This window comes from Dasypus novemcinctus, chromosome 3 (assembly GCF_030445035.2).
Source record: "Dasypus novemcinctus isolate mDasNov1 chromosome 3, mDasNov1.1.hap2, whole genome shotgun sequence".
Lineage (NCBI taxonomy): Eukaryota > Metazoa > Chordata > Mammalia > Cingulata > Dasypodidae > Dasypus > Dasypus novemcinctus.
This window is the reverse complement of record NC_080675.1, coordinates 34,505,662-34,527,863: the sequence shown is the minus strand read 5'-3', so window position 1 is coordinate 34,527,863 and position 22,202 is coordinate 34,505,662. Positions and strand designations below refer to the sequence as shown.

The 22,202-nt window shown below is 39.6% G+C and overlaps 1 protein-coding gene and 1 pseudogene across 3 annotated transcripts in view; both read left to right on the top strand.

The window, feature by feature from the left end:
* The window catches only part of LIN52 (lin-52 DREAM MuvB core complex component), a 144,387-nt gene that overhangs the window by 96,115 nt on the left and 26,070 nt on the right, over positions 1–22,202 (top strand). The window lies entirely within an intron of this gene.
* Positions 10,981–20,962, top strand: LOC139438087 (Y-box-binding protein 1 pseudogene; annotated as a pseudogene).

Here is a 22,202-nt window from a genome sequence, read left to right as displayed (position 1 = left end):
TTCTCTTCTAACCATTTCAATTTTCTTTAACTATTATTCTTTCCCAACCCTTTTAGACAAATTGAACTCTCTCATTCTTAACTTCTTTTTCCGGGGCTTGAACCCAGGACCTTGTACATGGGAAGCAGGTGCTGAGCCACTTGAGCTACATCCGCTCCCCTTTTAGCACTGTTCTTAAACTCACTTAATTGTTCTTTTTTTTTTTTTTAAAGATTTATTTATTTATTTAATTTCCCCCCCTCACCCTGGTTGTCTGTTCTTGGTGTCTATTTGCTGCATCTTGTTTCTTTGTCCGCTTCTGTTGTCGTCAGCGGCACGGGAAGTGTGGGCGGCGCCATTCCTGGGCAGGCTGCACTTTCTTTTCACGCTGGGCGGCATTCCTCACGGGTGCACTCCTTGCGCGTGGGGCTCCCCCACGCGGGGGACACCCTTGCGCGGCACGGCACTCCTTGCGCGCATCAGCACTGCGCATGGCCAGCTCCACACGGGTCAAGGAGGCCCGGGGTTTGAACCGCGGACCTCCCATATGGTAGACGGACGCCCTAACCGCTGGGCCAAAGTCCGTTTCCCCACTTAATTGTTCTTAAACCTTTATATATGCTTGTCTTCCCAAGTAAATGGTAAGGTGCTTGCTGTCAGGGACCATGCTTTATCTTTTGTATATCATAGTATAGTACAGTGTTGTGCAAATGCCTATTGGATAGATGGACTCTTCTTACGTTTACGGAACAAGGAAAGGAAACATAGCCTCCGTGACAGTCAGAGAACAGATAGGTACTTACCCATCCTTTTTTCCATCACTACTTTTCTAGAAACTCTTAGCAGTCTGCCAGTTGTCTCTTGCATTAGGAACATAAAAACAAAACCAAGGCAAAGTGAGGGAGAGGACAAAACAGGATTGGGGAAGACTGGAAGTATCTAAGTTGTAAAAGAAATTTGGGGAGAGGGTGCTTTCAGGTTAACGTTAGTTGTAATGCATACATTTGATTCCTTCCCTCCCAAACTCTACTAAAACAACAGAAAATGAATTTTTAAAAAAGGTATAAGCCCCCAAGGAGAGAACATGAAAGAGAACAAAAGCAGCAAAATTTTGGAAGTGAAAAGTATATGAATTTAGCAGACCTAGAAAAACAATTTCAAAGTGAGGAAATCCAAGCTAGTCCATACTGTACAATACTCCAAAAGGCCCAGGATTGGTGATACCAGGTGAAAGGGAGAGATGGCTAAATAAGGAGGGCTAGTTGAAGTCTGTCTAAGAAGGCATCAAATACTAGGTCCCCTCCTTTATTCTACCCCCACAGAACACTCCAGAGAATAAAGCTCTTAGGAGATGGTAAAACAGAGAGTTCCTCAACTGAGGGTTTTCAGACCAACTGAGGATGGGGGTACTGTACTGAAAACATAGTGAGTTATGTACCCTGTATGCTGAGACCACCCTCCTGCCACAGTCAGGCCTTCACCGTCCAGTCAGGAGATTGGAAGTGACTTTTTTTGGGGAATCTGACCTGTTTTTTGTTTGTTTTTTAAACTAAAATTTTAAATAAAATTTATAAAAATGTATTTTTGAGAATCATTTTCTCAGCTTGAATTGTGTTCTCTTTCCACCCCAAATGAAAATACAAAATTGTTGGCACCCATACATATATACACTCAAACAAAACTATAGTGACATTTTCTACATACAACTACATTAGATACAGTTTAAACTGCAAACAAATCGACTGTTCCTGAAGTGATTGCAGAGATATTTTTTTTCTCTCTAAAAATAGATGACAGGGAACGGACTTGGCCCAATGGATAGGGCATCCGCCTACCACATGGGAGGTCCGTGGTTCAAACCCTTGGCCTCCTTGACCCGTGTGGAGCTGGCCCATGTGCAGTGCTGATGCGCGCAAGGGGTGCCGTGCCATGCAGAGGTGGAAGGGGAGAGAAACAAATAAAAATAAATCTTTTAAAAAATAAATAAAAATTAAAAACAGATGACAGGTAGTAAAGCAATTTAAAGAAAACTATTCCTTGTGGTGGTTTCTTGAAATTCTTCTTTCAACTAAAAGAAAATCGTAATTGTGTCCCTGATCTCCCCCCATCCTCCCTTTTGCTTAATACACCCTTTAGGGCAGTTTTTTCCTTATTGCCCCTAAGGAAGAAAAAACTAGTTCTTCTAATCTCAGATTTCTACATGTACCTCAAATTTGGGGTAACTGTGTCCAGATCAACATGCATTTTCTGTAGACATGACCAAAAGCAGGCACTTGAGAATTCTGTGCTTCAGTGTACCATGGTATAAGAATCTATGCTGATATTCTGCCATTCTTCCAGAATTTACAGGGATAGAGGTAAACCCACCTCAACTATACTCAGCCTTTTGTTTGTTTGTTTGTTTTACTGCCAGGCTCATGACAATCTCTCTTCTCATTTCCAAGCTCTCTGTTGAGACTTCCCTCTGCTGTAACACATCATCTTCCATCTTTGGCTGCAGCACTTTAGACACTATTCTAAGTCTCAGAATATATTATTCTTTTATTTTAGTGATAAATATGCATTAAAAATTAAGTGGCAATAAAAAATAAATTTTAAAAAATTAAGTGGCGCCTGAAAAATCACATTATCTGCTCTGTTCACAACCAGAGTGCCCCATAATGACATTTCCCAAGTGGAAAGCTCTAAAGACATAGACACTGGAAATTCTGTAACAGCTTAGTCATAGAACAGCAAAACTCAAAATTGAAAACCCAACTCCTATACTCAGAGTTTTCAAGCAGTCTGAACAGTCTCCTGTTCTCACATTGAAAAAACAAACATTACCAGTGTTTAGTCCTTAACATGAAAAATGAAGACCCAAATCAGTAAGTTAAAAAAAAAAAAGGAAACAGAGTATGGTAAAAGTAAAACTATCTTATTTATAGCTTCAGAGAGATAAGATGTTGCAATGTGATAAGAACAGGCTCCTATTAAAAAGGACTATTTAGAGAATAGAAAAAGCTCGTGGAAATGAAAAATATGATAGGAATGAAAGCCTCAGAAATTTTGAGAAGTAAGATTGAGGCAATCTCCCAGAAAGTACAGGAAATTTCCAAAGGAGAAAGGAAAGGATAAGAGAAGCAATGTAGTAGGAGAGCCAAAATCTGAATAGTAGAAGTTCCAGAAAGAGAAGAGGAAAAACAGAAGGGAGGAAATCATTAATGAAATGATTCAAGAAAACTTCCCAAAATTAAAGGACGTGAACTTCCAGTCTGAAAGGCTTTACCAAGTTGCCAGCAAAATAGATGAAAGTAGACCTACTCCAAGGCTCAGCACTGAAATTTCAGAACTCTGGGAAGAAAGGAAGGATTCTGAAAAGACAAACAAAACAGGTTTCATATGAAGTCTCAGAAATCCGAATGTCTTCTAATTGGAGACCATGAGAGATAATGAAACAAAATTCTGACGGAAAATTATTCCCAACCTAGAATGCCAAATCAAATGAGAAAATGAAGTAAAGATATTTTCAGTTATGAATAGTCTTTTTAAAAATTTTCCTCCCATAAACTCCTAGAAACTTTTGAAAGTCATGCTCCCTCCACCCAAATGAGGAAATAAACCGAGAAAGAAGATGTGAGATACAAAACAGGACTTCCCAGAGTGATAGGGAGGAGGAATCACAGAATGATTGCTAAGTGCCCAGCAGGGAGGACAGTCAGACCAGACTGGAGACTTCTTTAAGAAGGGGAAATTAACAAATTACCTCATAGATCTCAGTATCTTGAGATTTAGACAGAGAAGCACAGACTCTGTGGTTGAATTAGAGATAAGAACAAAACTAAAAAAAAAATCTGCTGGGAAAACGAGATGTGCAAGAATGGAAAAGTAATATAGTTTATTACATTGCTTAGCTGTGAATAGCATTTATATAAACACAATAACATAGAAAATGAATATTGATCTAAGTAAAGTTTCCATATATAACTCTGAGAGAATAGGAGATGGGATGCTTGCATTTGTATTAATGAGGACATAAGGTGGGGGCGGTGGAGAAAAGAGCTAAATGATCTTCTTTATTGGGGAAGTCAATAGATAATGCCTCAATTGAAAAAATCAAGAAGTAGTAATACAGGCATATTATGTGGTCACTTGGAGACGTAGAGGTATAACATAAATAATCAGCTAAACAGGGCAGAAGTGGGAAGTGGTTGCCATTGGAAAGGAGTTAATAGGGGAACTGCATTTTTTCCTAACAAACCTTAGAGAATTATTTGACTTAAAAAAAGGAATTTAATTGTTAAAAATAGGTGAAATGGGTAATAGGAAAGACAAAGACTGTATATTGCAACATTTCTAGATACAGGTTAAGTAACATTTAATAGAAAAATTAATGGAATCCAAAATAGGTAATGTATGTGACTAGGCCACAAATAAAAGATATCTACCTCTCTTTGCTTATATAAAAGAAAGCAAATTACTTTAAATTAAAATGTGATATATTAAGTATTTTCAGTTTTTGTGCTATAAAATCCATGTGCCCAAACTTTTTACAGTCCAGAATAAACAATTTAGTTTCTGGGTAGGAAGCTACTTTCCACCCCTTGGTAGGAAATAGAATCTAAGACAGACCTTTAGGACTATGTTGGTGACACAGTTTGATTCAGGAATTTTACTCCTTGGCATCTTTCCATCTGTGATATAAGTGAGATTCCTCTGAGTATTTAGTTGAATTGCAATTCAGTTGGAAAAAAAGAAAATTCTATGCTAATTTTCATTATTAGGGTCCTCTAAATATTGACATTTGGTAACTGGTAAGTTTTGGTAGATGGAATTTTACTTTTTGCTTTTTAACATGGCCTTTGAATTGTATATTTACTGCTAGTTCTGGGTGATCTCTCTGGGGAGAGTGGAACTGATGGATCCTTTTGCTGCCAGTCCCAGGGGCCTGTCAAGAGAGCAGGTGTTGCTGGGATGGCACATGCATTCAGGAGTCATAGTGCAAATCTGATCAAAGCATATATTCCCAAAACCACTCAGGCTCATGTCTCTCCTGGGGAAGAGGCCAACATTGGCCTCTTACGCTTTAAAAAAAAAAAAGAAAGAAAGAAAGAAAAACTAATTATCAACCTACAGCAAATGTCATTCAACTCAGATCCCTGAAGGATAAAGCGTAGGTGACAAATTTCCTGGGGAGAAGGTTGAGCTGTCACTTGTCTTTTTAATGGATCATCTATGTTTGGCTATAGAATCACTTGCTGCTTCTCCTTATCGTGTGTTTCATTGGAAGAAATACTGAATATCTGCAAGCACAAAAGAATTGTAGAATTTTAATAAACCCTTTGGGTTTGAACAGAATCCTGTTGTCAAAGAGGATGATAAAGAATTAGTTACATTGCTCTTAAAGTATTCAGGGAACAGCTGTCTATTGACTTAGTTGCCCCTAATACTTTACTGTTTTACTTACTTTTGATTAAGATTTGTTATATCCCATTTTGTCTGCCTTGACTAACTGGGCATTGATCCATGTCCTGTTCCAGAGGACAGAGCTAGGAACAATGGGGAAAAGTTAGAGAGAAGTTGATATTTTTTGGTACAGCATTAGTAAAGAACTTCCCAAATGTCCAGATATTAAAAGGACTTACACAAAGTACCAAGTTCCCATCACTGGGAAAGCTCAGGCAGACCTTTGCACCTAGCTCTAGAATGCTAGCAGGATTAGGGGGAGTTTGGGTTACGTGATCTCAGATATTCATTTTAACCATTAGAGTCAAAGATTCTGCTCTTTTTTTTTTTTTTAAGATTTATTTTTTATTTATTTCTCTCCCCTTCCTCCCCGCCCCCCCTCCCCCAGTTGTTTCCTCTCTGTGTCCATTCGCTGTGCATTCTTCTGTGGCCACTTCTGTTCTTGTCAGTGGCACTGGGAATCTGTGTCTCTTTGTTTTGTCATCTTGCTGCGTCAGCTCTCCGTGTGTGCAGCCCCACTCCTGGGCAGGCTGCACTTTTTTCGCACGGGGCGACTCTCCTTATGGGGCGCACTCCTTGCGCATGGGGCTCCCCTATGCAGGGGAGCACCCCTGTGTGGCAGGGCATTCCTTGCACATCAGCACTGCGCCTGGGCTAGCTCACCACACAGTCAGGAGGCCCTGGGTTTGAACCTTGGACCTCCCATGTGGTAGGCAGATGCTCTATCCATTGAGCCAAATGTGCTTCCCGAATTCTGTTCTTTTTGCTCTCAACAAATCTATAAAACAAACAGCTAGTCTTGAATTTTTTATTGAATTGCTCCATTTTCACAATATTTCTGTTTATTCCTCTCTGTTGTAATACTTGTTCTTTATTAAGAGGTAACAGTGGTCTTAGTACTTGCCTTGAATTAGTAAATGTTCTGATAGAAAAAATTAACCAGCTTTTTGAACATCATTTATCACCCTTATTTCCATGTTTATTGCCCCTCTCTCCAGCATTGAATATCCAACACTTGAATATTTCCAGTGGTAGGGAGGTCATTTCCATTGCTAGACAATTAGAATTATCCCAATAGAATCCTCCATCTCTCCTACTTCTCTATAATTTATAGCCACAATTGTTACTTATGAAGTTAGTAGCAACTCAGAAAGTAAAAAGTCTTCTCTCATACATAAATATTTCAATATATTTGAAGAACTCTACCACAGTGCCCCTTTTTAAAATTCATTCATGCAAAAGTCATGTAATTAGGTTGTTTCACGATTATTAACTGAGCTTATATTATGCCCCAGGCACTGTTAAGTTCTAGGATCCCAAAGATAAACAATTCATCTTTGAGTAGTTCATCATCCAGTGAGAGACATACATGTATTCAGATGATCATACTTCAGTGTAAAAGTTTTTTTGTGCTTCATGGGTGGCATGGAGGGAATAATCAACTCTGCCTGAGTGAGGGTATCAGGAAAGCCTTCACAAGAGAGGAATTACTTGAGGCTAGGTATAGAAGAATGCACAAAAATTTGCCAAATGGATATAAAACAGCATAGGAATAGGAGTGATGGGCCAGGCTCGTCTATATAATTGGAATAATATATGCAGGCACAGAGGTATCATAGTGCTTTTGGGAAAATGCTAGTTGTTCAGGTATAGCTGGAGCAGGTGGGAAAATAGCAGGAGATGAAGTCATCCTCTATATGTAAGCTCTCTTAGTGCCCAGAGCTTGTCTGGCTCATTCACCATTATATCTACATTGTCTCTAGCATACAGTAGATACTTAGTAAATACCTGATGAATGAAGATATAAAGAGATAGGAAGATATGAAGAGGTAGGAAGAGAACAGGTCTAGAAGGGCCTTATAAACCATGAAAAAGGGATTTTGAACTTTAATCTGAAAATGATTGGAAGTCACTGAAGATTTCCTTTTGGACCAGGAGTAATATGATCAGATTTGGCTATGGGAAAATCACTTTAGCTGCAGAGTGAAGAGTAGTTTTGGAAGAGAGTAAACCTGAAACTGGAAGATCAGTTATCAGTAATAATCCAGGAAAGAGCACAAAAAGGCCTAAACTAAGGCAGTGGTGATGCAGAGGATGTGTGACCAATATGAAATGTTTGGGTTAGAGAATCAACAAGATATAGTGACGAATTGAAGATGAGGGTGAAGGAGAAGGAACCCAGCATGACCTCCTCAGGTTTCTAACTTGGGTAGTTTCATAGATGTGGACCTGGAATGGGGGTACAGAAGATGAAGCAGGTTTGAAAGATAAAGATAAATAAAACCTTCTTTAGCCCTTCCTGTTGTGGCAGAGTTTTGAGGTACCACTGTGGTCACTTTCCTTTGTTTACAGATTCTAGCTTACCAACATTTTTCTTAAAATACAGCAACAAAACTGAATGTAGTGCTCTGGGGTCTGATCCCTGAACATTGCAATATTTCTTTTGGTCTGGAAACTGCTTCTATTAAAGGACGCTAATTTGTTTGTGGTGTGTTTTTTTTATTTGTGTTTTGTTGTTGTTGTTTGTTTGGCGCTTGCATCTATCTCACAGAGTTAACTCATATTGAAAATTCAAGGAGTTTTAGTTATCAAATCATGTGCCACCCCCCATCCTGCACAACTGTTTATTAAATATCAAATTTTGCATTATCTAATAACTTTTTCTAGGCACATTGCCCTTCCCAAATTTCTGTGATTTCTGAGGACCTGCACTTTCAGAATATATTCTTTCCTCTGTATCTAGGAGGCTTTATGAGGATTGCATGGCATGTCTCTCCTCCAAAGCACAGTGTTTTATACCTGTCCTTTGACTCCCATCTGGAATGCCTTGGCCCCTCCTCTTCATTGTCCACATTATTCTTGCTCAAGATCCAGCTTAACCTTAATGCCATCTGTAAACACTTCCTCAAACTTTCTAGTCCCTAGCAGTATTCTTTCCACTTATTCTTACCTGTATTATGGCCCTTAATCAAACTTTATCTTAATAGCTGTTAAATAGTTTAGTCTACTATGAACATTCTATATCATCTAAATATATAGTCTTTGAAGAAGGGATCAAAGTTTTATGCTATAGGTTACTTGCCTTTGTAAGTTATTTTAAATATAGACAAACAGGTTATAGACCCTCCTGAAACCTTTTTCACCTCTGTATTCATATGGGTTTTACAGACTGCCCTGATAATTATAGAATAGCTTGAAATTTCATCATACCTTTCAAATCAGACTTTCATTACACAAGAAAGCTACTTGCTGCCCTCTTGTGAAAAGCTAAGTAATACTCCCAATTAACTTGCTCAGAAAAGTTAAGCAATTTTCATCAAAATTCTACTACGACTGGCCTTTTTCAAAATTTTAGAACTTTCATATCTTCTCCAGATTCTCTAACATAATTATTAGTGGGCATTTTTTCTAATTTTTGTGTGTATCTGAGGCAAATAGGAAATATTAATTTATTTTATTATCTGCCAGGATTTATCATGCTTCATTTTGCCAAATTACCCTCTAAAAACAAAGCAAAATAAAAATTATTTGGGACCTAAACTCTATAATATCCTTTTTAACTTTTTAGAAGTTGCCTTGGAATTCAGATGTCTGATTTCTCTCTGATCAAAAACAGAAGAGACTGAAGTTATATGAAGGTTTTTTATTGAGTTTTTTTTTTTTTTAAAGATTTATTTATTTATTTATTTAATTCCCCTCCCCTCCCCCGGTTGTCTGTTTTCTGTGTCTTTTTGCTGCGTCTTGTTTCTTTGTCCGCTTCTGTTGTCATCAGCGGCACGGGAAGTGTGGGCGGCGCCATTCCTCGTCAGGCTGCTCCCTCCTTCGCGCTGGGAGGCTCTCCTTATGGGTGCACTCCTTGCGCGTGGGGCTCCCCTACGCGGGGGACACCCCTGTGTGGCACGGCACTCCTTGCGCGCATCAGCACTGCACGTGGGCCAGCTCCACACGGGTCAAGGAGGCCCGGGGCTTGAACCGCAGGCCTCCCATGTGGTAGACGGACGCCCTAACCACTGGGCCAAAGTCCGTTTCCCTTTTATTGAGTTTTATGTTTGATAATGTAAGTGTTCATGCAAGGCTGGGAGAAGTTCAAGTTTTGACACCCAGAATAGAGAACCCTTTTTGAACATCCAGGACCTTCAGTAAACTGGTCCTCATGTAAAGGCTGCTCCTACCTGGCCCTAACCAAGCTTTGAAAACAAGTGGATTCTCAAGTAAGGTGACTGCCTACCGGAAATCCAATGCTTGTTGTAGGAAGATGATAAAATCTAGCATCCAACAATATATAGTTCATGATTTCCAGCAACCATTAAAAAGTACAAAAAAAGCATGAAACAAAAAAAAAAAACACGAGAAAGATGAGTTAATAGAAACAGATGTAGAAATGATAGAGATGATAGATTTAGCAGGCAAGGACTTTACAATAACTAAACCAAATATGTCCAAGCATTTAAAATAAAGCATAAACATAATGAGGAGAAAAATAGGAAATTTTTCTTGCAAAAAGCAAGTCAACTGGAATTTCTAGATATGAAAAAATGCAATGTCTGAAATAAAAAACACTGGATGGTGTTAAAACAGATTAGACACTGCTAAAGGGGAAAAAAAATCAGTGAACTTGAAAACATAGCAATAGAAGCTATCCAAAATGAAGCCCCAGAGAAAAATATTGAAAATAAAATTAATAGTATCTAAGTGGGACAATAGCAGGCAAATTAACATGCCTGTAATTGGAATCCCATACAGAAAGGTGTTTGGGGGAGGCCAGAAAAATATACTTAATTTTCCAAATATGATAAAGAGGGTCAATGAAACCCAAGTACAAGGTATATGAAGAAAACTATTCCAAAATACATCATAATCAAATTGTTGAAAACCAGTGATAAAGAGAAAATCTTAAAAGCTAGCACACACAACAAAAAAGAATATCTAGAGGAACAAAAAATGAGAGTTGACTTCTCATCAGAACGTGTACAAACCAGAAGATAATGGAATAAGATCTTTAACAATGTTGAAAGAAAAAAAAAGTCAAACTAGAATTCTGTTTCCATTGAAAATATCCTTCAAAAATGAAGGCAGGGAAATAGATGTGGCTCAACCAATCAGGCTCCTGTCTGCCCAGCAGGCCCATGCAGTGAGCTGGCCCACACAGAGTGCTGGCCCATGCGGAAATATGACCCCACATAGGAGTGCCGCCCTGAGTGGGGATTGCCGCCCCATGTGGGAAAGCCAGCCTGCGCAGGAGTGCCGGCCCATATGGAGAGCTGGTACAGCAAGATGACATAATAAGAACCACATAAAGAAAATAAGACATAGCAGAACAGGGACCTGAGGTGGCGCAAGAGTGTAATCTCCTCTCTCCCACTCCGGAAGGTTGCAGGATCAGTTCCCGGAACCACCTAATGAGAATACAAGCAGATACAGAAGAACACACAGCGAATGGACACAGAAAGCAGACAACAGGGAGAGCAGGGGCACCGAGAAATAAGTAAATCTTTAAAAAAAAAAAAGAAGACAACAGTCCTTTGCATTCTTCCATTCCACCCTGGTCTGGACAGAATGGCTCCTGCAAAGAAGGCTGACAAGAAAAAGCAGGACCATTCTGCCATCAACAAAGTAGTGACTGGGAAGTACACCATCAATATTCACAAGTATATACATATAGTGGGCTCCAAAAAAGCATGGTCCTCATGTACTCAGAGAGATCCAGAAATTTGCCCTGAAGGAAATGAGAATGCCAGATGGACATTGACACCAGGCTCAACAAAGCTGTCTGGGCCAAAGGAATAAGGAATGTCCCATTCCATATCCATGTACCGTTGTCCAGGAAACATAATAAAGATGAACATTCACCAAACAAGCTCTATACATCGGGTACCTGTGAACACTAACAGCTGATTATCAAAATTGTAAAATAACTGCACAAAAATAAATGTGAAATAAAGGATATTTTCTAAATAAGATGGTTTGTGTCTAGCAAACATACACTGCAAGAATGTCTAAGGGCATTTGGGATATAGCTAATAAGCCAATAGTGGAAATATAATGGAATATTAAAATATAGTAATTTGACCCAAAAGAGAGCAGGAAAAAAGGAACAAAGACAAATAGAAAATTACTAGCAAAATATGGGACAAGTAGAAAACAGCAAAATGATAGATTTAAACCAAACTACCAGTAGTTGCTTTAAATATAAGTGACTAAACTTGCTAAATAAAAGGCAAAGGGAATGCAGACCCCAGCAAGCCCTGAGCAGCCCCATCACTATCCCAACTACCATCACCACAGCCCTGAGCTGCTGACACCGAGCCCGGCACCACAGGCAGCTGCGTCCAGGGCAGCCTTACGTCGGCGGTGCCTGTACACGGGGCCAACAAGATCACCTCAGCAGAGGTTTTGGGAACAGAAAAATGGCTGAATGTAAGAAACGTATATGGTTTCATTAACAGGAATGACACCAAGGAAGATGTGTTTGTTCAACAGACTGCCACAAAGAATAATCATCCCAGGAAGTGCCTTCACATTGTAGGAGATGGAGAAACTGGAGTTTGATTTAGCTGAAGTAGAAAAGGGAGCAGATGCAGCAAACGCCTCAGGCCCCTGGTGGGGTTTCAGTGTAAGGCAATAAATATGCACCAGTGTAACCATCATAGATGTTACCCATGTTCTAGGGGTTCTCCATGCAATTACCAGCAAAATTACCACAATAGTGAGAGTGGGGAAGAAAGGGAGGATCCAAGAGTGCTCCCGAAAGCCAGGCCCAACAACATTGGCCCTACCACAGGAATCAGTTCCCTAAAGGTGGAGATCCTGTGGCCATCAACCACAGTTTTCCAATCCTCCTGTACAAGGAGAAATGATAGACAGTACTGACAACCAGGGTGCAGGAGAACAAGGTAGACCAGTGAGACAGAATACACAATTCCACAGAGGCCTTCCTGACCTAAGACAGCCTAGGGAGGCTGCCAATGAAGATGATAAGGACAATCAGGGAGATGAGAGACCCAAGGTTAGCAACCACCTCAATGCTGATACTGCCATTAACTTATGCAGACACCCAGAAAACCCTAAACCACAAGATGGCAGTGACAAAAGTAGCCCATCCAGCAGGTGACAATTCCTTTGCTCCCTAGGCTGAGCAGGGCAGGGCTGAGTAAGTGTTGGCATACCATATCTACCATCATCCAGTTTAGCCATTCAACAAGAAGAAATGAATATGAAATTCAAGGAATAAGAAATGGGCAGAGAACCTCTTATATTTTTTAATGTAACATTTAAAAGATAATAAATAAATAAAGAGAAAAAATATCAAAACCAAAAAATAAAAAAATAAAAAATGAACAGGAAAGTGGATGTGACTCAAGCAGTTGAGTGCCCACCTACCACATGGGAGGTCTCTGGTTCAGTTTCCAATGCCTCCTAAAGAAGACAAGCAAGCCAACAAGCTAACACAATGGGCTGGCACAACAACCTGACGGCACCGAGGTGATGCAACAAAGAGAAACCACGAGGAAACACAATGAGGGACACAACAAGCGGGAGTGGATGTGGCTCAAGCCATTGGGCCTGTTGATCAGAAAACTAGAATTATTGGCATTATCTATGCAGTATGGGCTTTTATTATTTTTACCTAAAGATATCTCTTCTTGGTAATGAGAAATGTGTTTTTTTAAAAGCCTGGGTTTTTCTCAGTTCACCTTTAAAAGTTTTTAAATTGTTTCATATCTGGTCAAGTTGAGATTTTTAAGAATCTCATTTGTAATCTGTGATAAAAGTTTACAATTTGATTTTTTCAAAAAAGTCAACAACCCTAAGCACCTCTTAATAAATATATTAAATAATTTTTTTAAAATGCAGAGGGGAGTAGGTATAGCTCAGTGGTTGAGTGCGTGCTTCCCATGTATGGGGTCCTGGGTTCAATCCCCATTACCGAAAAAAAAAATTGCAGAGATGTCACACTGGATTTTTAAAAAGCAAGATTCAACTATATGCTGTCTTCAAACCTTAAAATATAAAGATATGGTTATATTAATATTAAAAATAAAGGGATGAAAAAAGATTCCATGGAAACATTAATTTTTTTAAAAGCTGGCATTTCATAATAATAAAGGGGTCAATTCACCAACAAAACGTTTAACAGCCCTAAATTTATAGGCACTAAAAACAGAACTTCAAAATATGGGAAGCAAAAACTGACGAATCAAAAGGAGTAATACAGGACAACTAACAAGGCGGTAAGGATGGACAACCACCACACCAAGAAACTGAGAGTCTACAGCTGCACGCAAGAGAGTCCCATCCATCAGCCATACAGGATCGAAGCCCCTCTCAATTAGAGGTGGAGTGGGCATCACCATCCCAGAGTCCTCAGGACTGGGGACTAAAATATGGACTAGAGTAGACTTACTGGTATTCTACTATAGACTTACTGTGATTCTAGCAATGGAAGAAATTATGTCATTGATGTGGAGACAGTGGTCACTGGAGGTGCTGAAGTCAGGAAGAAGGAAAAAGAGGTGTAATATGGGGGCATTTTCAGGACTTGGAATTGTCCTGAATGATGTTGTAATGACAGATATAAGCCATTATTCATCCTGCCATAACCTACAGAATAGAGTGGGAGAGAGTGTAAACTACAATGTAAACTATAATCCATGCTGTGGCAATGCTCCAAATGTGTTCATCAATTGCAGTGAATGTACCACACTAATGAAGTTGTTAATGTGGGGAAAAGTGGGAGGTGTGGGGAGTGGAGCATATGAGAATCCATTATATTTTTTTATGTAACATTTTATGTAATCTACGTATCTTTTTAAAATATATTAAAAAATATTTTAAAAAGGAGTAATAGACCGACCCTCAATTATAGTTGGAAATTTCAACATTCCTCTTTCAGTAACTGATAGAAGAGTTGGACCAAAAAAAATAACAAAATCATAAGGATATAAAAGCATTAAACAACACTATTAACCAACTTGACAGAACTGAATTTATAGGACACTCCACCCAACTCCACAACAGAATGAATATATATTCTTTTCAAGTGCCCATGGAACATTTACCAAGGTAGACCATATGCTGGACCATAAAATAAATCTCAATAAATGTAAAATAATTTACCATATTAACAAAACAAAGAAAAACATGATTATTTCAATAGGTGCAGAAAAAGCATTTGGAAAATTCACTTATTTGTGGTTTTAAAACACATGTCATGGGAAGCAGATGTGGCTCAAGCATTTGGGTGCCTGTCTACCATGTAGAATGTCCCAGGTTTGGTTCCTGGTGCCACCTAAAGAAGACAAGCAAGACAGCAAGCTGATGTGACGGGCCGGCACAGCAAGATGATGCAGCAAAGAGACACAGGGAGGAAACACAATGAGAGATACAACAAGCAGGGAGTGGAGGTGGCTCAAGTGATTGCGTGCCTCTCTCCCACATTGGAGGTCCCGGGTTTGGTTCCCAGTGCCTCCTAAAAAGAATATGAACAGAGAGTGCAAACAACATGGAGGGGGAGGGGGAGAGAGAACTAAAGAAATAAAATAAATCTTCAAAAAAATAAAAATAGAAAGTAAAACAAATCTCAGCAAACTAGAAGTAGGAGGGTCTTCCCCAACCTGATAAAGAAAGTCTACAAAAAACCTATAACTATTGTTAGTTTCCTAGGCTTCTCAAGCAAATACCATGAAATTGGTCAGGTTAAAAATGGGAATTTATTCACTCATGGTTTGAGGTTGGAAAAATGACCAAATCAAGGCATCATCAAGGCAGTGCTTTCCTCTCAAAGGCTGTGATGTTCTGGGGCTGGCCGCTGGCAGTCTTGGTCACATGGCAAGGCACATCATGGTGTCTCGTGGTCTCTCCCTTCTCTTCCGGGTTCTACTGATGTTCAGCTTCTTCCTTCTTGTGGCTTTCTCTGTGTCAGAATTTCATTCTGCTTATACAAGACTCCACTAATAGGATTGATATCCATCTTGAATGAGGTGGGCCACACCTTAACCGAAATAAGCTGGTCAAAAAGTCCTATTTACAGTGGGTTCACGACCAGAATGGATTGAATTTAAGAACATGTTTTTCTGTGGCACATACAGCTTCAGACAACCACAGCTGTCATCATACTTAATCCTGAAAGACTTATGCTTTCTTACTACAATTGGAAATAGGTAAGGATGTCTGCTTTTACCTCTTTTATTCAACATTTCCCTGTGCAATAAGGAAAGACAAAGAAATGAAAGGCATGCTGATTGGAAAGAAGATGTAAAACTGTCTTTATTTATAGAAGACATGATGACCTTACATAGCAATCCTAAGGAATCTACCGAAAAAAAAAATACTGCCAAAACTAATAAATGAAATTTAGCAAGGTTGTAGGATGTCAGAATACCAAAATCAATAGTATTTCTATATAACAGTAATGAACAATTGGTAGACAAAAATTTCAAAGCAACACAATTTATAATAACCTCAGAAACCATGGAATTCTTAGGGGTAAATTTAACAAAATATGTGTAAGTCACACACTGAAACCTACAAAGCATTGCTGAATGAATTAAAGAAGATTGAAATAAGATGTGGAGACATACCATGTTTATGGATCAGAAGATGCAATACTGTTAAGATGTTAGTTTTCCCCCAAATTGACCTCCATATTCTAATTCAATGCAATTCTGATCAAAATCCTAGCAGGCTTTTTTGAAAAATTCAAAGCTGAATGATCCTGAAACCTATATGGAAATGCAAAGTACCTAGAAAAAGAACCTGAACAATTTTGAAAAACACTGATGTTGAAGGATTGACACAATCTTATTTCAAGACTTACTGTAAAACTACAATTAGCTTTGGTTTAGGCATAAAGATAGGTATATAGGTGAATGGAACAGAATAAAGTGTCCAGAACTAGACCTATACCTATATAGTCATTTGATTTTTGGTAAAAGTGCCAAGGTAATTGAAGGGTAGTCTTGTCAATAAATAGTGCTGGAAGAACTGGTTATCTATGTAGGAATAACTAAGTCTTGACCCTTACTTCACAAGAAAAAAAAATTCAAAATGGATCATAAAAATAAATGTGTAAAAGTTAAAACTTCTTGTAGAAAATATAAGAAAAAAAATCTTTGCACCCTTGGAGTAACCAAAGACACAAAGGATAGGAAACAAATAGCATGAACCATTAAAGAAAAACTTAACAAATTAGACTTTATTAGCATTTAAAACTTCTCTTCCAAAGACACTGTTAAGAAAATGAAAAGACAGATCATAGACTAAGCTAAAATGTTTGAAATACATATACCTGATTAAGGACTAACATCCCAAATATTTTTAAAACTCTTAATATTCAATAATAGAAAGATAAATAATTTTAAAATGGGTAAATATTTGAACTTACACTTCACCAAAGAAGATATATAAATGGCCTAACATCATTACACATAAGGGAAAAGCAAATTAAAACTCACAGTGAGATACCACTGCATACCCATTAGAATAGCTGACAGAGACTATAATAGCAAGTGTCAGCCTGGGAAGTGGATTTGGCTAACCTGATAGTGCGTCCACCTGCCACATGGGAGGTCCAGGGTTCAAACCCAGGGCTTTCTGACCCGTGTGGAGCTGGCCCATGCACAGTGCTGGTGCACGCAAGAAGTGCCGTGCCACGCAGGGGTGTCTCCCATATAGGGGAGCCCCGTGTAGGGGAGCCCCACGCGCAAGGAGTGTACCCCATAAGGAGAGCTGCCCTGCGTGAAAAAAGTGCAGCCTGCCCAGGAGTGGTGCCGCACACACGGAGAGCTGATGCAGCAAGATGACACAACAGAAAAGAGACACAGTTTCCCAGTGCCACTGACAAGATATAAGCAGACACAGAAGAATGCACAGCAAATGGACACAGAGCAGACAACTGGCGGGCGGGGGGGGAGGGGGGGATAAATAAAAATAAATCTTTAAAAAAAAAATAGCAAGTGTCAGAAGGCATGGAGCAACTGGAACTCTCGTACATTGCTGGTAGGAATGTACAATGGTACAGCCACTTTGAATAACTTTGGCAATTTCTTATAAGGTTAAACATAAGTTTACCATATAACCTAGTGTCTTAGTTTGCCATAGGGTTGCCTATGCAAAGTACCAGAAATGTGTGGGCTTTTATAAAGGGAATTTATTTGGGGTGAAAGCTTACAGTTACAAGCCTGTGAAATGTCCAAATCAAGGCATCATCAGAGATGTTTTCTCATCCAAGTCAGCTACTGGTGATCCTGGGCTCCTGCCATGTGGCAAAACAAGATGGCAGCCGATCTCTGCTGAGGTCCCTGCCCTCCCCTCCAAAATCTACCATCTCCTGGTGCTCTGCTTCGGGCATCCAGGTATAGGGCTTGTCTCTTTCTGGGCCTCCTCTTTCAGTCTCATCTGCTCCACTTTCTTCCCAAGTTCAGCTGTGGGCTAATCTTTTCAGCCTTGAGCTGCTTTGTTGGCCCAGCCTCTTGGGGGCTTTGTGCTTAAGCTTTGGCGGCTAGCAATCTGGAATTCCTCGCTTACATGGTAGGGCCAAAAATGGCAGCTTCCTTTTTCTGTGTCTTCTTTCTCTCAGTTTATATAAGACCCAGCAAAAGGGCGGAGATGCAACCTGAGTCATGATTCACTGACATAGTCCAATCAAAAGCACTCTAATCAAGGGATCTAAAGTGAATCTAATACAATCAAAGGGTACCACACCCACAGGAATAGATTAGTTTAAGAACATAATCTTTTGGGATTCAAAAAAAAACTTCAAACTGTCACACCTAGCAATTCCACTCCTAATTGTCTGTTTAAGATAAATGAAAACATATTCCTGCATCCACAAAGATGATACACAAATGTTCATGAGGGTTTTATTCATAATAACCGTAAATTGGAAACAACCCAAATGTCTGTCATCAGGTGAGTGAATAAACAAATTGTGGTATATTTATATAATGAAGCATTAACCACCAAGCTACTAATATATACAATAATATGGATGAATATCAAAAACATGCTGCAGTCAGGAAGCTGATTTGGCTCAACTGATAGAGCATCTGCCTACCACATAGGAGATCCAGGATTCAAACCCAGGGCCTTCTGACCCATGTGATGAGCTGGCCCACACATGGTGCTGATGTGCAAAGGAGTGCTGTGCCATACAGGGGTATACCCTATGTGGGGGAGCCCCACGCTCAAGGAGTCTGCCCCTCAAGGAGAGCCACCCCACATGAAAAATACACAGCTTGCCCAGGAGTGGCACCGCACACATGGAAAGCTGACGCAGCAAGATGATGCAACTAAGACAGACAGATTCCCAGTGCTGCTGACAAGAATGCAAGTGGACACAGAAGAATACACAGTGAATGGACACAGAGAGCAGACAATGGAGGGGGTGGGGAATGGGAGAGAAATAAATAAAAATAAATAAATCTTTTAAAAAAAGCATGCTGCAGTATACATGCTGAATGATTCTAGTCATATGAAATTCTTAAAAAGGACAAGTCTAATACTAGTTACAGAAAGTCCAGGGGTGATGTTGGGATTGATTGCAAATGGGCACAGGGGAAGGATTTTGTGATAGAAATATTCTGTATCGTGATTGTGCTAGTGGTTCATGGTGGTAAACATTTTTGAAAAGTGAACAAACTGTAAACATAAAAATGGATGTGATTTACTGTATGTAAGCTGTATGTCAAGAAAGTTACTTTTCAAAGAATGAATTAGTTGAGGTTGGGTTTGAATTTTTGGGGTTGCTTTTGGGAGGAAAGCATGTTTCCTGAAGGAAACACATTTCAAAAAGTAACACTTGAATACACCTATTGATCAATTATTTTTAATGTGTTTCTGAAAAAATTCTACCACTAAATGAAAAGCTGTTAAATGAAAAAAAGTTAATTTCAACAGGAATAACTATGATGCATTCCATCCGAACCCAAGATACCCAGATTTCATCAATAGAAAGATATATCAACTGTACAATGAAAACAAATTTAAGTAATAAGAACTTTGAAAATAAATAAATACAGATTGTATAGAAAACAACGTGAAGAAGGTTTAATGTGTTTTCCAAAGGAAGAAGAGATTTGATAGATGGTAGTAACTGTGTAGAAAAAGTGAAGCATTCTTTGGAAGGTGCAGTCTTCTCTCTGCACCATTTTCTTCACTAATTTTCAAACGTTTGGGGCCTCAAATGATCTCGTATCCAAAGTGAACTTTAAAATAAAATTCTGGGGAAGCAGTTGTGGCTCAATTGATAGAGCGTCCGCCCACCATATGAAGGGTTCAGAGTTTGATACCCAGGGCCACCCAACCTGTGTGGTGAGCTGGCCCACGTGCAGTGCTGCCGCACATAAAGAGTGCTGTGCTATTCAGGGGGTCCCCTGCATAGGGGTGCCCCACAAGGAGAGCTGCCCTGTGCAAAAAAAAGTGCAGCCTGCTCAAGAGTGGTGCCGCAAGCATGGAGAGCTGATGCAGCAAGATGACGCAACTAGGGAGGCAGACTTGCCCCAGTGGTTAGGGCGTCCGTCTACCACATGGAAGGTCCGTGGTTCAAAACCCAGGCCTCCTTGACCCGTGTGCAGCTGGCCCATGCGCAGTGCTCATGTGTGCAAAGAGTGCCGTGCCACACAGGGGTGTCCCTGCGTAGGGGAGCCCCATGCACAAAGAGTGTGCCCCATAAGAAGAGCTGCCCAGCATGAAAGAAAGTGCAGCCTGCCCAAGAATGGCGCCACACACACGGAGAGCTGACCCAACAAGATGACGCAACAAAAAGAAACACAGATTCTCGTGCCGCTGACGACAACAGAAGTGGACAAAGAAGAACACGTAGCGAATAGACACAGAGAACAGACAACTGGGGTTGAGGGGAAGAGGAGAGAAATAAATAAATCTTAAAAAAGAAAAAAAAAAGATGACGCAACTAAAAGAGACACAGATTCCCGGTGCCACTGACAAGAATGCAAGCGGACACAGAAGAACACAGAGTGAATGGACAGAGAGAGCAGACAACAGGGTGGCGGGGGGACAGGGAGAGAAATTAAAAAAAGAATCATAGATGATTCTATCCCATCATCTCTTTTGCTTGGCATATAAAGCAAATACTGAGGTTCATTTATTTATTTTTTAACGATTTATTTTATTTCTCTCTCCTTCCCCCCAACCCCACCAGTTGTCTGCTCTCTGTGTCCATTCACTGTGTGTTCTTCTGTGTCCACTTGTATTCTTGTCAGAGACACTGGGAATCTGTGTCTCTTTTAGTTGCGTCATCTTGCTGCGTCAGCTCTCTGTGTGTGCAGTGCCACTCCTGGGCAGGCTGTACTTTTTTCACGCGGGGTGTCTCTCCTTACGGGGCGTACTTTTTGTGCATGTGGCTCCCCTATGCAGGGGACACCCCTGCGTGGCATGGCATTCCCTGCACGCATCACCACTGCACATGGGCCAGCTCCACACAGGTCAGGAGGCCCTGGGTTTGAACCCTGGACCTCCTGTGGTAGTCCGACGCTCTTATCAGGTGAGCCAAATCCGCTTCCCTGAGGTTCGTTTAAAGATGACATACAATATAAATTTGGACCATGTGATATTCTGTGACTAGAGAAACAGTAGTGTTGAATAGAATGTGTCAGTGTTGAAATAGCATATTTATAGCATATTTGTTCATTGTCTTTAGGGGTGACAAAGCCATTATACAAAAACAAAAAAATTCAATTTAATTTATACACCAGAAACAAAATATTGGGAAATATTATTTAGATGATAACATTTCCAATATCAAAAGAATATAAGGTGCTTTTAAGAATGAAACTGTTCAAGTAATGGGACTGTATAAACAGGGAACCATGTGGTGGAAGATGGACTGTGGTTAACAGGGCAAATATGAGGGTTTTCTCTCATGAACTAGAACAAACGTATAATACTATTACATAGTATTAATAATATGGGGTAGATGGAAAAAATATATCAAGTATAAGCTGTGGACCATAGTTAGTGGTAATAGTCTGATCAAGTTCTTTCATAATTGTAATAAATGTTCCACAACAATGTAAGGTGTTGGTGCAGGGGTGATGTATGGGAATTCGGCACATTATGAATGATTGTTTTGTAAGCTCATAACTTCTCTAATAAAAATACATGTATTTTAAAAAATGAAAGAATAAATCTGCTAGAAATTTTGTAAAACGTCATTGACAGACATTAAAGAAAACCTAAATAAATGTCATGAACCAGAAGGAAAAAAGCCATTGTGCTAAAAAAAAATTTTTTTTTAATTTAAAAGTTATCTAAAAAGTGGTGGACAGTCATTATGTGAACAATCTGAATTTGCATAGACCAGTAAATTTAGAGCCAGTATTCTCATCTCTCTCTCTTCCTCTTAATTCTTAAAGCAAACTTAACCGACATTTTTGAGGAAACCTATATCTGGAAGATTTGAAATGCTGATTGCAGTTTCTTCTCCCTGGGAAGCTGTGTCCATTTCCCTACCCTTTCTTCTGCACTTATGCACTCCTCTGTTACTTCCAAGATCATGTTATTTTATGATGGTGTATAGATCTCGAGTCTGTGTGCTCCTCAAGGTTGAGGATTGTGAGGCAATAGTGGTAACAGAGTGGTTAAGAGCACAGGCTCTGGAAAGAAGGCCTTTCCTGGGTCCTGCCTCTGCCACTTACTAGCTGTACAATTTTGAGCAAGTTATATAACTTTTCTCTGTGCCTCATATGGCTCCATTTATAAAATGGAAATAATAAATGGTACCTACGCTTGCGGTGTTTTGAGGATTTTAAATTATAATA